Source organism: Mandrillus leucophaeus, unplaced genomic scaffold, assembly GCF_000951045.1.
Source record: "Mandrillus leucophaeus isolate KB7577 unplaced genomic scaffold, Mleu.le_1.0 Scaffold777, whole genome shotgun sequence".
Classification (NCBI taxonomy): Eukaryota; Metazoa; Chordata; class Mammalia; order Primates; family Cercopithecidae; genus Mandrillus; species Mandrillus leucophaeus.
This window is the reverse complement of record NW_012108441.1, coordinates 1,348,541-1,369,818: the sequence shown is the minus strand read 5'-3', so window position 1 is coordinate 1,369,818 and position 21,278 is coordinate 1,348,541. Positions and strand designations below refer to the sequence as shown.

The following is a 21,278-nucleotide window of genomic DNA, read 5'->3' as shown; positions in this document are numbered from 1 at the left end:
CTCTCTCCCTGCCTTTCGAGCACAGCAACTGGTGCTGTGACCTGGGGTCCCCCTTTCCCTGGGCAGCATTACCCACACCGGGCCACAGTGGGCCAGGTCACCCACACTGGACCATATGAGGCCACGCCACTCACACTGGGTCATGTCACCCACCCCAGGCCACACTGGGCCATGTCACCCACACTTGGCAGGGTCCTGTCTTTCTCTACTCTAGTACCTCCTTTATCTTGATGCTCAAGACTCTCTCAAAACACCAGTGGCTCAGCACAGTGTGGGGACAGAGACTTCAGCGAGGCGCCCCCAGCCCCACCCTTGAGGAGAAGTAAGCGCAAACTCCTTGTACCTGAGACTCAAAGGGTCGTGTGCCTTTATTGGCCCCCTTGCCTTACATCAGTGTCCTTAACCTTTCTGTCTGTACACGTGGCTCTCTGTAGTCATCGAGTGAAGCCGCGGAGGTCTCAGAATCACATTCTAAAATAAAAGTAGAATCACAGAGGAAGGGATTAAAAGTGCAATTGTCAAAATATCAAAAACATGATTTGTTGAATAGTGCTTTTTTCTTTTCTTTCTATTGGTAAAATACATGTAATATAAAATTTTGTCATTTTAAACTTTTTTTTTTTTTTTTAAAGACAGAGTCTCACTCTGTTGCCCAGGCTGGAGTACAGTGGCACGATCTTGACTCACTGCAACCTCCACCTCCCAGGTTCAAGCAATTCTCCTGCCTCAGCCTCCTGAGTAGCTGGGATTACACGCATGTGCCACCACCACACCCAGCTAATTTTTGTATTTTCAGTAGAGACGGGGTTTCACCATGTTGGCCAGGCTGGTCTCAAACTCCTGACCTCAGGTGATCCGCCCGCCTTGGCCTCCCAAAGTGCTGGGATTACAGGCGTGAGCCACTGTGCCCGGCCTATTTTAACCGTTTTTAAGTGTACAGTTCAGTAACAGCAAGCACATTCACACTCTTGCGCAGCCAACCTCCAGAACTCCTTTTGTCTCGTAGTCCTGAAACTCCATACGTAACTGGCCACTCATTTCCCCATTCCCAGCCCCTAGCACCCACCAACTTTCTGTTTCTGTGTGCTTCACAGCTCTGGGACCTCAGGTAAGTGGAAGCCTACAGTATGTGTCGTTTTGTGACCGGCTTATTTCATTCAGCGTAGTGTCCTCCAGGTTCGTCCACATGGTAGCATGTGTCAGAATGTCTTTTTTTTTTTTAAGGCTGAGTGCTGTTCCATTGTATGGATAGGTCACTTTATTCCTGTAACTGTAGATGGATACCTGGGTTGCTTCCAACTTCATACTGTTGTGAATAATGCTGCTACAAACTTGCCTGCGCAAATATTTCCTTAAGATCCTGCTTTCAGTTCTTTGATGTGTGCTTTCTAAACCTTTTTTTTTTTCCTTTTGTTTTGAGACGGGGTTTCACTCTGTCCTCCAGGCTAGAGTGCAGTGGCACGATCATGACTCACTGTAGCCTCGATCTCCTGGGCTCAAGCGATCCTCCTGCCTCAGTCTATCAAGTAGCTTGGACTACAGGCACATGCCACCATGCCCAGCTAATTTTTGTATTTTTGGTGGAGATGAGGTCTTGGTATGTTGCTCAGGCTGGTCTTGAACTCCTGGGCTCCAGCAATCACCTGGCCTTGGAGGGAGTTGGCAAGGGAAGTGGGTTGGCTGTTGGAGCCCATTAGAATATTCCAGAGGGATGATGGCTCCTTGGACCAGGGTGTGGTCCAGGAGCTGGAGAGATGGGAGTCAATTCCAGACAAGACAGTGGGATTTATTGGGATTCTTGATTTCCCTCAGTGGTGAGAAATTTCCTCTTTCCACACACCTTCCATGGAAACCCGGAACACCATAGGTCCCCTGTAGGCAGTCTTAAGAGGACAGCTATTTTTGTTCTCCTTCCAAATTCCCATTAGACTTGAGGTCAGAGTCACACTTACTTGTTTTGAATATTTAAAGTAGTATACCTAATAGCTGAATAGACTGTATGCTTTTATTTTTATTTTTTGATCTCACATTCCTAGGTATTTGGACAAATTTCTCCATAAGAGAAGTGAACACATAACTCTAACTTGTAATAGCAAATACCGCAGGAACACTGGGAGCCACATACTAAGATGTTATTAGACCTTCCCTGGAGTATCCAAATGGTCTATAATTGCTTAATAAGGAGACATTTTTGCTGAGATTTACATGATAGAGATTTGCTTTTTTAAAAGAAATTATCCAAATTTGAATGGAAAAATTACGTAGTCTCCTGAGTGGTGTTTTGCCTTTGATTCTGTACTGTTTAAGAACTGATTATGAGCAGGAGGAAATAACTCACTTCAGCTGTAATATAAATGTGCATTGGTATTTAAGCATATGTGACACAAAACAATACCAACTTGGCCAGCATGTAAATGTTTATGTGAATTACATTTTTGGACAGGCACTTTCCTCTCTTTATTGTGCAGAGAAAATAATTTTTTCCGAAAGAGATTTTGTGTTAAAAAAATCCCTAATACTAGTATAAGGAGTGTTAGATACCTTCGATGTGGTTTTCCTCTTTGTGCCTGAAAGACTTGAGTGCTGAAGCATCTAGTGGTATTCTTGTGTCTGGGAACATTCCTGCCTCATTTTTGTTTCTAGTCCTGTTTCTTCCTGTGTCAGAAGTAAGACTAATGGGTGCAGCTGCACCTGTAGTTCAAGATGAAGGGGTGTGTGTGAGAATGTCTGTGCATGTGTGTATGTGTGTGAGTGTGTGTGTGAGAGAGAGATGGGCCGGGGGGAGAGAGAGACAGACAGCGAGGGAGAGAGAGAAAACAAAAACAAGAACAAAAACACGGCCTCTTTGTAATACCCGGTTGAGTCAGTGAAGTCTGGCTCTCTGAGCTTTACTGAATTCCTCCTTACTTATTTTGGGGCTGGAGGTGGAGATGAGTTCAAAAGCAGATAAAATTTGCCTGTCACCTAAACGAGCAGAATAGATTGCACGTGATCTTTTCTAGATGAAGCCTGTGTTTTTGGCATTCTGCTCTCAAGTCCTCTCTGAGCTGATCTGAGAGTGAACTGGAGTGTTAAGTTCAGAGAGATGTTGATGAGTCTGGTGTGGTCTTTTCCTTTCGGAGAAGTGGAGACGAAACGACTTGCCCGGGGTCCCTGGGAGGCAGAGCTTGTGCCAAGATGTAATTTTCCGGTTCTAAGCCCTGTGGTCTTTCTTCTACAGCAAGGTGGGTACTCTTTTTCTGTAAGGGACCAGAGAGTATGGATTTTAGGCTTTGGGGGCCAGTCTTGGCAACTATTCACCTCTGCAACTCAGCCACATTGTGAGAAGGCAGCCCTGCACATTGTATAAATAAACAAATGTGGCTGTATTCCACTAAAACTCCATTTATGGCCACTGACTTTTGAATTTCGTAGAATATTCTGTAAGCGTGTGTCGGCAGCTTCCTCTGTGTGGGCCCATGCTCGGAGGTAGTCGCGTTGGGGAAAGTTGCTTTCTGCCCTCCTGGAGTTGGATAGACTTGCGGGGAGGCAGATACTGGAAAGCAGCTGCAGACACACCAAAGGGGGAGTCCCCAGTCATGGGAATCGTGATGGGGAGCAGCCCTTCCCTGTGCATTTAGAAAGGCCCCGCCACATGGAACCCCTGGGAAGCTGAGGCTTGGAGACTGTATGGGATTTGCGATGAGCCAGGCGTGGGCAGGGAGATCACACAGAGGAAAGGAGGATCGCCGTGGATCGCACAGGAGAGAGGAGGTCCCGACCTGTCCAACCCCCAAGCCCTTTGCTTCCCTTGCCCTTGTTGGTGTGGAGTGGACCCAGAGAGGCCGCAGTGTGAGGAGTGACTAGCTGCACTCAGTGACTCAACATTGCCTTGGGGGAGAAGCCAGCCGTCTCTACTTGTTACTGGAGTTTATTTCCAGTATGGGAGAGGGACTATCAAGGGAGAAGGACAAGAGGCAGGTTTGCCCTACAGATTCCTTTGGGGAAAATTACTATAGGGGTCTCGTCTCTGTTGTACTTACTGTAGTACGACCTTTTTTTAAGTGATTCACCATAATCTCTCTAAGCCGTATTTAGGCCCTGACCCTAAATGTGCATTTAAAAAAAGGTTTGGGATATTTTGGTTTATTTATTTGTGTGTGTGTGTGTAGTTGTTAAATTGGTGTCCTTGGGGTGGGGGTCGATCAGTGGAACCTTCTCTTCTGCTGTCTTGCTCCGCCCCATGTTTTGGTTTGTTTTTGTTAGGGGTCAGTAAACCTGTTGTTGGCGATGGCCAGATAATCAGTACTTTGTGGTTTTAGAGCCCTGTAGTCTCTGGGTGTTGTACGGCAGAAGCAGCCACTGACAACGTGTGAGTGACTGAGTTTGTTTATCTATGATCACTGAGGTGCTGGGATCTCGTATTCACGCTGTTCCACCGCCATCACTGCCATTCATAACTCCAAAACTTTTTCTTTTTCTTGGCGGGGGAGTGGAGCAGGGTCTCGCTCTGTTGCCCAGGCCGGAGTGCATCATGGCTCCCTACAGTCTTAACGATCCTCCTGTGTCAGCCTCCCAAGTAGCTGGGACCACAGGTGCGCATCACCATGCCCGGCTAATCTTTTAACTTTCCTGTAGCGACGTGGTCTCCTTAGGTTGTCCAGGCTGGCATCAAACTCCTGGCCTCAAGCGTTCCACCCACTCCTGCCTCCCAAAGTGTTGGGATTACAGGTGGGAGCCACCATGCCCAGTCTCAGAACTTTTTCATTATCCCATCCTGAAACCCTGTCCCCATGAAACAGTAACTCCCCATTCCTCCTTCCCCCGCAGCCCCTGGCACCCACCGTTCTATTTTCTGTGTCTGTGGATTTGACTAGTCTGAGGTGCCTCATGTCAGTAGAGTCATGCTGTGTTTGTCCTTTTGTGTCTGGCTTTTTTCACTTAGCATAATGTCCCTGAGGTTCTCCCGTGTTATAGCCTATGTCAGGACATTTGCAGCTCAGTTCATTTCCAAGGAATTGTCCTACATGCAGGGGGTCTTAGGAACACAGATAACTTCACTTCCCATTTAAAGAGCGAGGATTTCTCCCGAGGTCCTGAACAGGAAGAGACTGTGAGGCATTGGCGTTTGGAAGGAAGTGTCTCTGAATTAGAAACGACTGTCAGATGAAGAGGGACAGTTCAGTGTGGTACCCGGGCCTGCCTTTCCAGAGATCTCCAGCCTCTTTGCCTAGTTCCCACTCTGGGCCCCTGGACAGGTGACCCACAGCTGCACATGGGTTTCCTGGGAAGCCACAGTGCTGAGGATCTTGGGAGAGAGGCTCAGGATCAGAGCCTGGGGAGTGCAGGAGCTTTGGGGATTGGGAGGAGTGGGCTGGGGCGGGATCACAGAGTCTTTAGCTGAACCCAGGGGTGCTCTGGGTCTGGGCTTGTCCTGACCCAAGTCAAGGGGCCCAGGCCTTTGTAAAGGTCCACACTGCCCATTCACTGGGGCCTGGCTTTGGGTGAGGGTGGCAATTGGAGATCCGGGGGAAGCCCTGAAGGGGGATCTTGGCCACACATTGCTGCATCTGCGACACCAAGTTCTATCCCACCTGTTGTTGGCTGTTCTGGAAACCAGCACTGAAAAATACGGGAGTGGAAAAGTTTTCCAATTTTTTTTCCTGCTTTGTTTGGGTTTTTTTGGAAAACAGTTTCAAAATTAGCATATGGCTTGTTAAAATTAAATCACAAAGGAAGTGCCTATGGTAACGTTTTGATCAGGCTCTAGGTCTGTGTGAACCACAGCTCATATTTGAAAATCCAGCTTTATTGGGACATAGCCGTGCCCATTGTTTTCTGTGTCCTCTGTGGCTGCTTTAGCGTGCCACCAGGGCAGACTTGGGTGGGTTGCAGCCAAGATGGCATGGCCCTCAAGGTCCAAGATGTTTACTCGCTTGCCGGTCCTCTGTCATCTCTGGTCTTTGTGGTTGCCACAGTTTTCTTGGATCCATGAGTTAAAGGCAGTCCTGAGGGATGATGGCTTCATCTCCGCAGTTGCCTGGAACGCTGAATTTCAGACATGCTAAAGGAGGGGTCGCAGACATTGTGTGGAATGCATTCAGACCCCGGATGTGGGTGTAGGAAGGCAGTATGGACACCTGCCAGGTGCCTGCCACACTGGGCATGGCATAGCCAGGTAAAGACTGGTTTCCAGGCCCAGCTGCACACAGCAGCTGTGTGCCTTGTTTGTGATGTCGTTTGGGAGTAAGAATAATGTAGACATGGGGGTCATGAGGCTCAGGGTAAAAACTTCAGTGAAACCTCCATGGCATGGTCGGGTGCAGTGACTCATGCCTGTAATCCCAGCGCTGTGGAATGTCAAGGTGGAAGGATCACTTGAGGCCAAGAGTTGGAGACCGGCCTGGGCAGCATAAGGAGACCCTGTCTCTACCAAAAAAAAAAAGACCGGGTATGGTGGTGCACTCCTGTGGTCCCAGCTACTCAGGAGGCTGAGGCGGGAGCCCTGGAGGTTGAGGCTGCAGTGAGCCATGATTGCACCATGGCACTCCAGCCTGGACCACAGAGCAAGACGCTGTCTGAAAGGGGAGAGAGAGAGAGAGAGAAAGAGAGAAAAAGAGACCTCCATGGCAGATGCATAGGGGAATGGGTTAATATCTAGAAATAACGCTGAGTTGTGGAGTAAAGAAAACCCACAAAAGAATAGAATACCTGATGAATGTGGGGAAAGCACTTATGAGCTCCTCTAGTTTTAGAAGACCTAAAAAGGCGATTTAAAAAAACGAACAGGAGAGCCCTTTTATTGTTGATGTCTTCCAAAAAGAACGTGCATTTATAAGCCAGGTGGTATTTTAATGTCACGAGGGGGTCCATTCTCCCATCTGTCCCCTTTGCTTTTGTTAGAGTCAGTAGCTCCTGGGTCTGCTTGACATTGGAGAGGATACTGAGTGCAGAAAATTTTGTTTAATTATAATGATTTGATTTTTTCCTTCTGTATTCAAGTTTGCCTGCTTCTAATGAATTGGCAGAAATGAAGAGCTTTCTCAGATTTTGCCAGGACCATTTAAAAGCAATTAAAATCAATTTAGTTATTAAATTTGAAATTACTGTCTGGCTAAATGATAGTTTAAAATTCAATTTATACTGGCACTTACTTTTTAATGAACAAACCATGTCACACATTTTTATGTTCTCAAATTATCTGTGGCTTTAAAAGCTGTAAAAAAAAAAAAAAAGGTGCTCTTTTAAAAAAGCCCTGCATGTTTCCTTTTTCCTCTCTACTTCCGCTAAAATATTTACATGTTTCTTTTAAAATAAGGTGAGAAAATCCCCTTGACTTCTCAATTTTAAGAAACTATACTTATCTTTTCATCACAAATGTTCATTTATCTGTGTTGAAGTCAACCCAGGAAATCTTAAAATATAACGGAAAGAAAATGTTTCTGGATTTTTTCCCTAGAATACATATACTTTTAAATGGCACGTTTTACCCATTGGCCTTAATTCCTCCCTCCCCCCATTACATTTTTAGATGTGTTCAATGAAACGTAGTCCTCCCCCTTTAAAAAAATGGACCGAGCGTCACGTGTGAGGCTGCAAAGAGGCTCCCTGCCAAAGCATCTTATCTGCCGCTGGTAAAGCCCCGCCTCTCCGTCAGCAGCTAACCCTTGAGCGGGATGTGTGCTTGTGCCGGGTGCATTGCATTAAGAGAATGCAACTGAATAGAGAAGGATCAGGACCTTTTGTGCAGAGGTGGGGAGTGTTAAAAAGGGGGAGGCCTGGGTGGGAGGGTGGAGTTAGTGGGAGATGGGTATGCTTAGTGCTTAAATTCCCTGCATTCCCTAACATGAATTTAAGAAACTCACACAGTAAATGAGTCAGGGAGAGAGAGACAGGGAGAGAGGGAGGGGAGAGGGAGAGTTCCTTTCATTCATGACACGATGAACTTTGCATGCGTCGGAACAATTTACATTTTTCCTTATTTCTAGGTACTTTTTTGAACTAAGAACCTGGAGGGTGTGTGTGTGTTGGTGTCTGTGTGTGTGTTGGTATGTGTTGGTGTGTGTTGGAGGTGGGGATTTTTTGCCTTGTATTTCATAAATATTTCTTGGTTGATTAAATGTCAATAATCTCTCATTTCTGGTTTGTAAAGCTGTTACCTGATCCTTGAATACCACAAATATTTTGTATATTCAGAATAATTGAGAGAAAATAAAGAATGACGACAACAAAAAAGACACAAAATAATAAGCATCTCCACTTATTTAAGAAGAGTAGATCTCTGCTGGGTGCTGTGGCCCATGTCTGTAATACCAGCACTGTGGGAGGCCGAGGTGGGAGGATCCCTTGAGTCCGGGAGTTCGAGATCAGCCTGGGCAAAATAATGAGAGCCTGTCTCTTATTTTCTTCTTTTTGAGACATGGTCTCACTCTGTCGCCCAGACTGGAGTGCAGTGGTGCTATCTCAGCTCACCGCAACCTCCACCTCCCGGGTTCAAGTGATTCTCCTGCCTCAGTCCCCCGAGTAGCTGGGATTACAGGTGCGCACCACTACTGCCCAGCTAATTTTTATATTTTTAGTAGAGATGGGGTTTCACCACGTTGGCCAGGCTGGTCTCGAACTCCTGACCTTAAATGATCCACACCCCCCTTGGCCTCCCAAGGTGTTGGGATTACAGGTGTGAGCCACTGCGCCGGGGGTGAGAGCTCTCACACCCTGTCTTTTAAAATAAGTGCTGTCTGTGGAGTGGGAGGAGAGGAGAAGTAGATCCCTGGCCATGCTGAAAGGTTCGTGCAGTAGCCTCCTGAGCTGCGCACATGCTTCTGGAGCTTTGGGTGGACATTCAGTCTGTATGTGGATCTCTGTCCAAGCCTGCACTGGGAGGCCCTGCCCCAGGAAGCAAAGGCTACATTTCTTTTATGTCAGTTAATGGATTTCTGTCCCACCCTGGACATCTGAGCGTTAATTGATTTGTAAGGGAGGGTTGAGGGAGGGTAAAATTACAATTCTGTATCTTAACATTGGGGGTGAAGCATTTTTACCCTAGAGGAATTCTATCCAAACTCATTAAACACTTTTGATAAGGGACAAAGGGTTGGGACTCAGCGGTTAGGGGGCAAGCCCATGAGCCTCACTCCTTCTCCTCTCTCTCCAGGAATTGAAGAGGGAATCCTTTTGCTCAGCATTCCCACGCCTCCCACGGTCCTGGCACTGAGCCCGCGGGCTTGCCTTAGTCTCCTGGGCTGCCCTAACGCAGCACCACGTGCCAGGCGGCTTAAACAGCAGCCAGTAATTCTCCCACAGTCCTGGAGGTTCTAAGTCCCAGATTGAGGGGTCGACAGGGTTGGTTCCTCCCTAGGCCTCTCTCCTGGGCTTGTAGACACCGTCTTCTCCCTGGGTCCTAACAAGGTCATCCCTCTGTGCGTCTGTGTCCTCATCTCTAGTCCTGTTGGATCAGGGCCCATCCTAATGACCTCGTTTTACCTTAATGACCTCTTGAATGGCCCTAACTCCAAATGAACAGTCACATTCTGAGGTCCTGGGGCTTAGGGCTTCAGCATATGAGTTGGGAGTGGGGATGTAACATGACTAATGTCCACAACAGGAAAACCCATAGAGGCAGAAAGTGGGCTCCTGCTTGCCAGGGCTGGGGACGGGCAGTGTGGGGTGACTGCCAGCCAGCACGGAGTTTCTTCTGGAAGTGATGAAAATGTTCTGGAATTAGACAGCAGTTGCACAACTCCAAATATATTAAAAACCACTGAATTGTACATTTTGAAAGAGTGAATTTCATGGTATGTGAATTGTGTCTCAGTAAAGTTGTTATTAACAAAAACTGTGAGGGTAAGTAAAAGGAGGGGAGTTGAAAGCAGCATCAGGTGTGAACAGCCCATAATTCAGCCCATAGACTAGAGCGCGAACTCCTAGCACAACTGTATGTTGAAGATGTGTGTGAATGCTTGCTTTCCTCGCCCTTCGGCCTGGTTTTCTCTACTTTCCAATTTCATCATACATTCTCTTCCTTCCTCCCCCTCCCCACTTTTTCAAAACGTTTCTTCTAGTCCTTACCTGTGTCTACACAAAATTCCATAAACATAATGCTACAGTTCAAAGAAGTGTTCTGATGTTAGGGAGATAACTTAGGAAAATATTTGACCTTTGGGAAAGTTTTGGTTTACTTCTGAGTGAAAACCCTCCATGAAAGAGAAACTTAAATGCAGTTTTCAAATGCTCCTGAGACATTCCCAGCTGCTGCTTTGGGGAGAAGTGAAGGCAAGACAATTTCCAAGGCAAAGAACGACCTATTGCAGACAGCAGACCCCAAGTAAAGAAAGGCACAGTGATGGTGGGTATTTGTGCAGTGTTTTGAAAATGTGGAGGTCAGGGATGCTAGCTTACCAGGCCGGCATGATCGAGTTATGAGAACTGGAGACCAGGACACTGCCTCTGCTGGGTGTGCTGCTCCGGGCTCCTTCGAAAGGGGAAGCAACTGGTGGACTGACTTGGGCTGTGGTTAAATTGGGCTCCCGTAGGTGCTATGAAGGCTCTGCAGAGCCAGGGATGCTTGGACCCTGGAGAGACCTTGCTCCAGGAGCTCAGGAGCTGGTAGGAGCAGTGACAGTGAAGCACTGGCTTGCCGTGCCCAGTGCTTGGGCAATGCTGAGCTCAGAGGGAGGAACCCAGAATCATGCGGGAGCAAGGGAGGGAGGCAGGCGAAGAGAAGGGCTGCCCAGGAGCCTGCAGGCTGGGTCAGTGTTTTGTCAAATTGTCTTTTCCTGCTTTGCTGTCTGATCCCACTAAAGACTAGCCAGAGAGATGCAGAGGTGAAAAATGGTGGACAGCCATTTTTCTCCCTTTCACTGTGACTACAATGTCTGTTTCATATCAACAGCAACATCTGTGCAGGCATCCTAATGAGTATAAATAAGGTTTTCAGAAAACTGCGTTTGTGAGGCTCCTGTCATCTGAATTTCTTTCATCATTTAAGTGTGATTTTTTACTTACTGACATTCAGTTGTTATTTAGTGGCCACCTATTATTCAAATATGGTTCTTTATGTGCTTTCTGTGTACATTTGTTTTCATGCTCATCGTATTTCAGTGTGACTTACATATAAGATGCACCCATTCTTAGCTATTGTGGACTTTTTTTTAAAAAAGGTTTATAGAGATATGATTCACATACCAGATATCCATTTAAGTGCCTAATTCAACAGTTCTTAATACCCTAATTAATAAAAAAAAAAATACACTGTTGAGTATTTTCCTTTTCTCCTTTTTCACTAAAGTGGACTCAGGATTGGGGGTAACTGTCAGTCCCTTGGTGTGATTCTTGGCTGCCAGTGTTTACTGGGGACGGGTGTTGGTACCTCCCTTAATAGGATATTGTTAGAGTATTTTACAAATTCTGGTTCAAAAAAATCCCACATGCGATCTCCTGTCTTCCCCGCTCTCTGAGTGTAGGCATTGTCAGCTGCGGTTGTCCAGCATCTCCAGGACTCTTTTCATTTGCAGGATGGAAACAATGTACCCTCTGAGCAACTCCTCCCTGTTTCTCCTCCCTCCAGCTCCCGGCAACCACTATTCCACTCCCTGCTTCTTTGAATTTCACAACTTGAGGTAGCTTGTGTAAGTGGCATTATTTTAAAAGCTGGTTCATGTTAAAGTGCTTAGAACAGAGCTTGGTGAACATCCGGTCAACAGTAAGTACTTTTATTATTCTTTTTATATTACTCTTTTAAAATAAAAAAAAAAGAGGCCAGACACATGGGCTTCTGTCTTTTCACAGCTTGGGATCTATGCAGACCCAGGCTTCCAGAAGCCATCCCACTTGAATTCTTACTCCCTTTTCCTGTAAAAGAAGCTCTGAAATCCTAATTGTCAAGAAAGCTTTGCCTGCTGTGCATGCCTGAGTAATGTTATTTTTGTCATTATTTGAGAGACAGGGAGGAAGCTTCCAGTCCTCTGTAAGGAAACGAAATCATTGTGCACAGATGTGGTTCTGTTTATAGAGGGAAGGAAATGGAGGTGAAGAGTGTGTGTGGCTTGCAGCCAGGCTTGCGAGTGTGCAGTGGAATAAACGTTTGCCTCCAGAGTTTTAACTGGAAATGTGTCCGAATTCTACCTTCTGTGCACACTGGCCTGAGGTCTCCCCTGCATACCTGATCGTGAAAGTCTTCGGGTGTGTTTGTGAACACGCAGCCCCCCTTATATGAGAGTCAGCACAAACTTCTAAAGATGCGATGATGAATTCTATCAGAGAAGTCTTTCTGGTTTTGTGAAAATAACCTTGCACTCTTTAATTATATCCAAATGATCGAATCTGGCTCTGATGTCTTGTTAAAATTAATGTTAAAGGACAGTGCCCTTTATATTTCACTTGTCTGGGTATAAACATCCTAGTCTTTAAAGTTGAGTATGTAGGACTACCTCTCTACTTGATTACTCTGAAAAGAGTGTGTAGCGTGAGTTTTTAAAATGGGATTAGTGGGCATACGAGGATCAGAGTGACATCCTTCAATAGATAGTGCTGGTATGAGGATTGGTGAAACTAGAGTGGGGGAATGAGCATTTTGGGTCCTATATCATATTCCCAAGACATTTTCGAATGATTCACCCTTTGCCATCAGAATGGTTTGAAATCAATTAGCCTGAATCCACTAATGTGGGCTGCAGCACATGAATTTTAATACTAGAAGCACACAGTTGTGCTGTGTTTCAAATGAACTCTGGCCATTTGAAGTGAACAGGCATAGGCAGTCTTCTGTGATAACCTCAGTACATATCCTTTCTGTTTTTTAAAGCACCTTACAAGCTGCTGCATTACAGTCGTTATTATTGGGCCATTACAAAAAGCTATCCAATTTTAAGTGTCTTGGATAATTCTTGTTTGCCCTAGCATCAGAATTCAGGATTTTTTTTTTTTTTTTTAAGATGGAGTCTTGCTCTGTCACCAGGCTGGAGTGCAGTGGCACGATCTCGGCTCACTGCAACCTCCCCTTCCCGGGTTCAAGCGATTCTCTTGCCTCAGCCTCCTGAGTAGCTGGGACTACAGGTGCACGCCACCATGCCCAGCTAATTTATGTATTTTTTAGTAGAGACGAGGTTACACCATGTAGGCCAGGATGGTCTCGATCTCTTGACCTCATGATCTACCTGCCTTGGCCTCCCAAAGTGCTGGGATTACAGGAGTGAGCCACTGTGCCTGGCCACAATTGAGCACTTTTATCATGTAGTATTCATGTCTTATTGGCAATGCCCTGTAAAGTTAAGTAAGTTACATTTGTTGTGCACAGGTAATAATTATGAGGTAATTTCCACAGAATCCAAGTGCCTCGTTGACTTAGCTATAAAATCAAAACAGAGCTAATTCTGATAAGACTAGACACATGTTACTCTTAAAATGGGCTGTCTCCTGGCCACTGTTGTGCATTTAACCTCAGCAGAAGGGGAACTGGGCTGCAGAGTGAAATTACCCGGAGGTCAAATACTGCTAATTTGACTTTTATCATAGAGACATTTTCTCCTCTTGCACCAAGGCAGTGGCTTTAATCCCTCTTCCAGTGGTGAGACAAGAAGTGCAAAGCATTTACAAAAGGCTTTCTCTTATTTTGAATGTGCCGAGAAAGATTTTGAGGCCGTTAAGTTACCAATCCTTCTTTTTAAGTCTTGAAGCAATTACTGTAAGGTCAATCCACTAATTTCCTTTCAGAATTACCAAAGACCTCTCATGTGATCATTTGGTACTTGTTGCCATGTAGCCAGTATCATTGAGTGCTTTTACTGTGAGCAAAGCACAATGCATTGGGCAGGGAGGGACCCAAAGGGATCTTGATTTTTACCTTTGAGCCGTCTGTGGTCTTGAGTGATCTACATGATCTATAAGAGCAATTAAGAGGTCCTAATATTCTTGTTTGGGCATATTGAAAAATTTGCTCTTACAGATAGGTTTCCTCTCTCTACCCCCTACCCCAAGATTTTTTATTGTGGTAAAATACATGTAACAGAATTTGCCATCATAACCATTTCCAAGTACACTGTTCAATGGCATTAAATATTCATAACATTGTGCAATCCTCACCACGATCCATCTGCAGAAGTTTTTCATCATACCAAACAGAAAACTGCCCCATTAAACACAAACTCCCTGTTCTCCCCTCCCCACAGCCCCAGCAACCACCGTTCTACTTTCTGTCTCTATGATTTTGACACTCTAGGGACCTCTTATATGTGGGATCATATGGTATTTGTCCTTTTGTGTCTGGCTTGGCACAACGTCCTCAATTTTCGTCCATGTCATAGCATGCGTCAGAATTTCCTTCCTTTTTAAAGCTGTATAATATTCCAGTGTATGGATGGACTACACTCTGTTTATCCATTCATCTGTCAGAGGACACGTGGGTGGCTTTCACCTTTTGGCTGTTGTGGATAATGCTGCTATATGAGCATTGGCATATGTTTGCTTCTCATTGATTTAAGTTTACATAGCCATGTGTGGCTAGTGGCTGCTGTGTTGGACAGGACAACCCTAGGCTTGATAGCCCTGAGGACCTAGTTTGGGTGGGAAGGCAGGGGTGGCCTGCAGTGAATTGTGGGCTGGGGCCTTGGTGAGAGCCAGATCTGGGTTGTGAGGCCACTCGAGGCAGGGGGAATGGTGTGGCGGGAAGTGAGGGCCAAAATGAGAATTTCAGAGTTGAAAGCTTTGGAAGTAACATGATGCTCTATGACTGTGACCAGACTCAAACTGCACCAGCGTGCATCTGAGATCAGGTCATTGGCGTTGAGGGCCTGGTGGGGGCGCCAACTCCAGTGAGCATTATGAAATGCTCACTGCTTGGGACGTTTGCACTGTACTTGATGTCTGGAGGTTCCATTAATGTTAAAATAGCAATTATGGGACTGGACATTAGGTTTAATGTCTGGGTTTTTTCCACCGTCTTCAAAAGCCCAGGTCTTAGTAGTAACCGTGCAGCTCTTCACTTTAATAATTTCAGCCTGGTTTATGTTGCTCAATAGCAGAAAAGCGGTTCAGATTTCCCTTGGATATCATGGGCCATGTTTGCCCAGGTGTCCTTTATTATTGGGAGCTATGACATAGTTAACACAGATTTCTCCAAGGGCATCGACTGGGAAATTAGTTTACCAAAGATAAACTTGGTAAAAGGAAAGTTTTTATGTGTGCTATCCTTAAACTAAGACACATCTGTTGAAATATTAGGACGTGTCCAGCCTCCCATCCTCTGCTGAAACTTTAGACTGTATGTCCTTCAGATATCTTCTCTTTGGTGCTTTGTTTGTGAACAGATTAGCCTCATACTTCCTCGCTTGTGAAACTGCTATCCTATCTCTTGCTCAATGCTTTTCTTGTACCGAAGGGTGAGGGGGAGGTTCCAGCTCTGTTTTCGGTATCAGTTTCCTGGGTGATGCTTGTTTGAGGCTGCCTTGTGTCCAGAGCCCCAGAGGGTGTTTCCGTTCTCTGATGAGCCTGAAGTCCGCATGCTTTGCCTTTGGTAGGGAAAGGCAGCTGGGGAAAGGTTGCATGACCCAGTGCCAGGGTGCCAGAGTGCATGTGCACCTGCTGGGGAGAAGCCCGCTGGGGCCCCTCCTCTCAGGACAAGATAAGGCCTCAGGCAGTGCAGCAGATGGAGGGCTTAGCTGTCCTTGCCAGCAAAAGCTGCTGGGAACGTGGCGCTCAGATAACAGTGCGGTTGAGAAGCGGTGAGTTAGGGTTACTCTGATGGGAGATACTGAGAGGAGGGGATGACAGTCTTGATTTCTGTTCCCTTTGTGAATCTTTTGGTGGCCAAAATGAGGAAAAGGATACATTGTGTTTGGGGATGACAAGGAACATCTAGGCACATTGCATACTTGATTAAATGCACAAAGAGCTTCTTGTGACCTTTATCACAAGAGTGTGGTTCCGTGAAGGTCGTAGGTACAATAGAAATTGTGTTGGTCTGAGAGTTACTCAGATTAGGGTGCATTGTGTCACCACCATTTTGCACAGCTGTGGCACCTTGTCAAGTTAACCTTTTCCTGCTTGGTTTCCTAATCGGAAGAATGAAGTTGACCATATCTCCTCCATAAAGTTGTTGTGTGAGGTCAATGAGATTACATAGGCAAAATCTTGGTGCAGGGGCACTTGGTAAAGTTTAGTTTCTGTTATAAATGTGTGGGGTATTCTGTGATGGATCCTACTCCCCTTTTCTCCTCACGGCTAAGGTCTACTTATTCTTTGGCATGGCTCAGATATCACCTTCCTCAGGCAGCCCCATTTCCCACCCAGATGGCTTTGTACTACTCATCAGTGTTCTGGAAAATGCTGAGAATGTTTTTTATAGCACTTCTGGTTTGTTTTGTGATAGTCTTTTGAGATATCTGTCTCCTCACCAAACTGTTCTTTGTGTCATGGGCAGGCCCACGCCATCCTTGTCTTTGTAGTCCTGCACCTGGCACAGAGCCTGGCACATAGCTCAAACAGGTGAAGACTGGGTTATTACGTCTTCCCCCTCCAACCCCTTCATTATCAAGTTGTGGGCAGGGCGTGTCCCACCAAATGCAAACCCTACTAGACAGTACAGCTGAGACTTGGAACTAGACTAACCCAGTGACTCAGGAATGTGCCACAGAACATACTTGGCTCTAGATGGGGTCTTAAAAGACATTCATAGTTGCAGGCAGAACAGACTATCCAGAATAGGTGCAGAATAACCTGTATGTACACAGTAGGTGGTAGTTGTAATGCAGGAAGAATTTGGCACAAGAAGTGTTACAGTTTAAAATGAAGTTGTGGGCCCTATCCGCAGTGGGGACAGAGATAATAGTAACTAATCATCATCATCGTCATCACTTGCCCATTGTCAGAGGTAGCACTGAACACTTATGCACTAGCCAAGATTCAGGTTCTAGAGGGTCTAGTGTACTAGGTGGGTTACCAAGACAAAGATGCAGGCATGGGGTGCAAGTTAACAAAGGTTATACACTAGGTGGCAACTGACTCACAGCAGCAAGGCATGCAGAGCCTGGTTATTGCAGAGGATGTGGCCAGAGCCAGACAGGTGTTCTGATGCCCCTCAACTGTGTTGAAATTTGTTTGAGGCCAACCCCGTGAGCTGGCGAGGGGGAAGGCAAGCCAGAGAGAAATTGTGAACCGGAAAGGCCCACCTCTGGCGGTGGCTGTTCCATTGGAGATGAAGTCTTCCTGCCCTGTTTTTCTCTTTATAAAGTGAACCATTTCACAAGGGAAGTTAAATTAAACTGCGCTTGTTAGCACGGAGCTGGGGCAGCCGAGGGAAGTGATGCCAAAGGCAATTGTTGGTCTTTCCTTCAAATATGTGCTGACTTAGGAAGAGCAAAATGTTTTATATGAACAGTTAACAAAAGGCTGAGTCTTCCATCACAAACAAGTCTAAATTCAGTGGTTAGGTCAGGATTATATTTTCCTATAGTTTTAAATAAGATGCTTATGTATTCACTAGTGCTTTGGATGTTCTTTGGAAAAATGTCCAATTTAGTGACAAGCCCCAGGAAATGTTACTGTTAGTTGGTCCAGCATCCTATATTGTTTGTGAAATCCTCTTTTATTGTCTTTTAAAGGTTGTAAAATGCTTTTTCTGTCAATAATCAGAGAAGGATGCCGTATTCATATTACCCCAGTTTCTAACTCAACCTCTGCTTTCTAATTGAAAACAAAAGTCAGAATTCACTTTTTGTTATGAGGCGTTAAATAGTGAACAAAGAGAGATTTCACTCACCAGGGGAAAGAAGGAGCCTGCAAATCAGACAATATAAAAACATAACCAAACCATACAAAAACACAAAAATGTTGCTTGGCAGAATTTAACTATAATTAATTGTACTAATTTAATATTGTAGACACAAATGATCATAAAGCCATATGGTATATAATCCTTTTGTTCATGAATTTCTTATTCATCGAATGTGAGGTACCTAATGTGGGAAAGCCAGTATGTTGGGCTTCATGCTACCAGGGCTAGAGTTGACCAGCTCAGCTCTGTTTCTCCAGTGACCAAAAAAAAAAAAAAAAAAAAAAAACCAAAAAAAAAAGTATATGCCTTGCACATGGAAACACTGGATGGTTAGATTGGATTTAGCCAACAACAAACAGCAGAAATGGGTTCTGGCTAACTGAAGCTCACAGGGTTTATTAGAGTTGTTGGAGCCCGTGGGAACTGATGGAGGGCAGGGCGCCTGTCATGCAGGAGCAGCAGGAACCAAGGAAGCTTTGCAGAGATGAGAAACAAAAAACAGGGAACGCAGGAACATTCGCTATGGCAGGAACGACTGCCACTGGTGGCCTGGACACCATCACAGCTACAGAAGATAGTTAAGACACATTTCTGTTCTAGTGTTGGTAGTTCAAGATTCAAAGTATGTGTGAAAGTGAGTGTGTGTGCATAGGCATAGTAAGCTAATTGGTTGAGTTGGGGTCCATGTGCCCACCTCCAGGTTGGACCAGGGGACAAGCCATGCAGCCTTTTGGTCACCCCTCACTTGGCAGTATTCCCATCAGGAATGACCCTCGCTAGGATTCAAGGGGCCCGGAGTCACTACTTACTAATTTTCTTAAAGTTGACAACCATCACAAACTTCATGGTCTGGGAAAATGTGAATTAATTGCCTGATCCACCTCCATATCTTTTTCTTTTTTCTTTCTTTCTTTCTTTTCTTTTTTTTTTTTTTTTTTAACAAAAATCTGTATATTCATAAACTGTCTCTTCCTCTGCTGTGGTTTTGCAGTAGCATTTTCAGGTAAGGAAGCAGCAAGAGAGTTTAGGGTCCAGTTTTGTCATTGCCATTGTTGTAGCGATTTACAAGTGGTTACTGGTAGTATGAACTTTTGCCTAGTTAAATTTTGGAAACTTGCCTGTAATTGCATTTGATGGATGATAAAAATTGATAAATGACTTGATAAGTGATAAAAATTCTACGGAAGAATTTTCCACGGACTGGCTTCTGGCTTTGATCCTTTCCAACTGTGCTTCTCCTACCCTCAGGCTGCCCCTATCATGCTGTGCTTGTCTGGCCCCACTCACCCTGTCCTGACACTGGATGATTTATTTCCAAATGAATTGCTCCTGGAAGCCATTCTAACACCATTACCGCCGGCAGCAACACAGCTGTCTTGGCTACTCCTGGACCGTATAGATAGATGTAACCACAGCATTTTCTTTTAGAATGGGGGCATCAGAGTTGAAGGAGGAGGGGCCACCATGATAACTGTGGGTAGTGTGTCTTGTCTTTGGAAATTTTCGTCATGATCTGAGCTTGTGAACACGCTGTCTTGGCCCCTCCTCGCGCTTGGAAGAGACTGGAGCAGGAGCGGGCAGCGTTGCATTCGCAGCATGGTAACTTCTCTCAGCGCTCTTTGTAAGGCAGAATGGGAAAGGAAACTGCCCAGAGGGAAACTGGGACCCTGTTAGGTAGGGCTCACAAGAGGTGGTTAAAACAGAAGCATCCGCTGCACCAGACTGTATTCTCCACGACTGTATATTTTTTGTTGTTCACAAGAGCCCCGAATTGCAATGAGTGCGATTTCCCCGGACGCTGCAGTGTATGGAGAAGCTGTCACTTGTCACATGACAGCTCAGTCATTCGATCCCTGGGTGCTGCAGAGAGGGAAGAATTGCCTCGCAGTGGGAGTGAGTGCCAGCCCGTGGCCTGTCCCCTGCCACGTGTCACCATACCGAACGTTTGTGTTTGCTCTGTGTGTTTTCAAAACACCTTCATGTCACCTGCCCTGGACTCATCCCTGTGAGCGAGGAAGGGTGGGCGTTACCATCCCTCCGGACCAACAAGGAGAGAACAGCTTGAGACGCACGGTGGGCTTCCCATGGCAGCAGAGGCATAGAAAGTGGGGGCATGGGATGCGAATCCATGTGCGCGGATTCTGGCCGCCTGTGCCTGCCGATCACCCTCAGTGCCTCCCTGGATTTGATTTTGTGGCGCTTCTGGGTGTGCATGTGAGTGTGTTGTGGGTAAGTCTGTTGTCGAGGGGAAGGAATGGGAAATCAGCCGGCCAGGAACCTCTGTGGGGAGGTCGGCCCGAGTTGGCCATGTCCAAGCTCTGCGTGTGTCTCACTTTTCAGAGTAGCAGGAAGGCCGGGTGACTTTGAAATCAGATGGGTATTTTCCTGATTCGAAGAGACTTGGCTCCTTCCCCCGCCCCTCCTTCTCCCTCCTCCCCCCTCCTCCCTCTTGCTGGCCCACAAACTGAGTGGGGCATCCCAGCCCACCTGTGAGAGGCCAGGAGAAAGAGGAGGCAGAGCTGTGAGAGTGTGGCCCTTTGTCTTGGGGGTATGCAGGTGACCGCTCCTGCCCCTTGATGGCTCTCCTGTGTTGGGTATAAGGGATGTTGTCCAAACCATGTATGGGACTCTCTGTTGACAATTGTTTTTAAATTGCCTATTTGATTGAGCTTCTCTAAAGTCTTCTTTGTGCCAAGTATCGGGACAGGTGACAGAAAATTCGACACAAATAAAAAATTCCAGTATCAAAAATGACACCAATGTACCCTTGCCCCTTAACACAGCCAAGAAACAGGGGTGAAGGATTACTCTCCACGTATGGAGCAGGCCACCACCCTTGAGAGACAGTAGCCGAACACAGAACATTCTCTGCAGATGTCACTGAGGCTTAAACTCATTATGTTTTAAAAGGATTATCTGCTATTCTTAAGAAAACAAAAAACAATCACAGATCTCCCTGCCCTCCCCACCCCTGCCCCCACTCAGATCCTGGTAGGGTCTGGCAGGGGGAGTTTTGCAAGGAGTTGGGGCAAATTACTCCAACAGATACTTCCACCCAGCATCCCAAGAAATGTGTGTAAATGCTGTTGTGAATTAATTAAAAGTATTCCAAGCTCCTACTAATTATTACGTGTTTGCTCAAGTCAAGATCAGGAGAAATACAGGCATTACTATCCCATGGGGTCTGTGAAACTCCGGTGAGGTGTCTAGTCGAAGAGCCTGGGACCCCATGGTGTGTGGAAAGCGGGCTGCACTGGAGATTCTGGCTGTTTTCAGCTTGATGCGTGCAGGGTTCCCTGGAGAATGCCAGGCCTGCCCGAGTGTGCAGAGGTGAGGGATCCTCATGCCTGCCCAGCACGTACGTGGCTGGGAGACTCCAGACAGACATGCAAAAGTGTGCTGTTAACTAGACAGCATGGCACAAATGCAAAGCGAGTAGCTTTTTTTTTTTTTTCTTAAACGACATTAAACATTTATTTCAGTGTTTATTTTGCTTATTTTAATATTTTACTCAATATTTATTTATTTTTAT

The 21,278-nt window shown here is 45.9% G+C and overlaps 1 protein-coding gene across 3 annotated transcripts in view; it reads left to right on the top strand.

Annotated features, from left to right (window-relative positions):
• The window catches only part of TBL1X (transducin (beta)-like 1X-linked), a 263,162-nt gene that overhangs the window by 60,620 nt on the left and 181,264 nt on the right, over nt 1-21,278 (top strand). The window contains exon 3 of one of the 3 annotated variants that reach the window (XM_011966839.1): nt 11,546-11,680. The exons of the other annotated variants lie outside the window; for them this stretch is intronic. The gene's annotated coding sequence lies outside the window, so the exon portion shown is untranslated. The remainder of the gene's footprint in view (nt 1-11,545; nt 11,681-21,278) is intronic. 3 annotated transcript variants of the gene reach the window in all.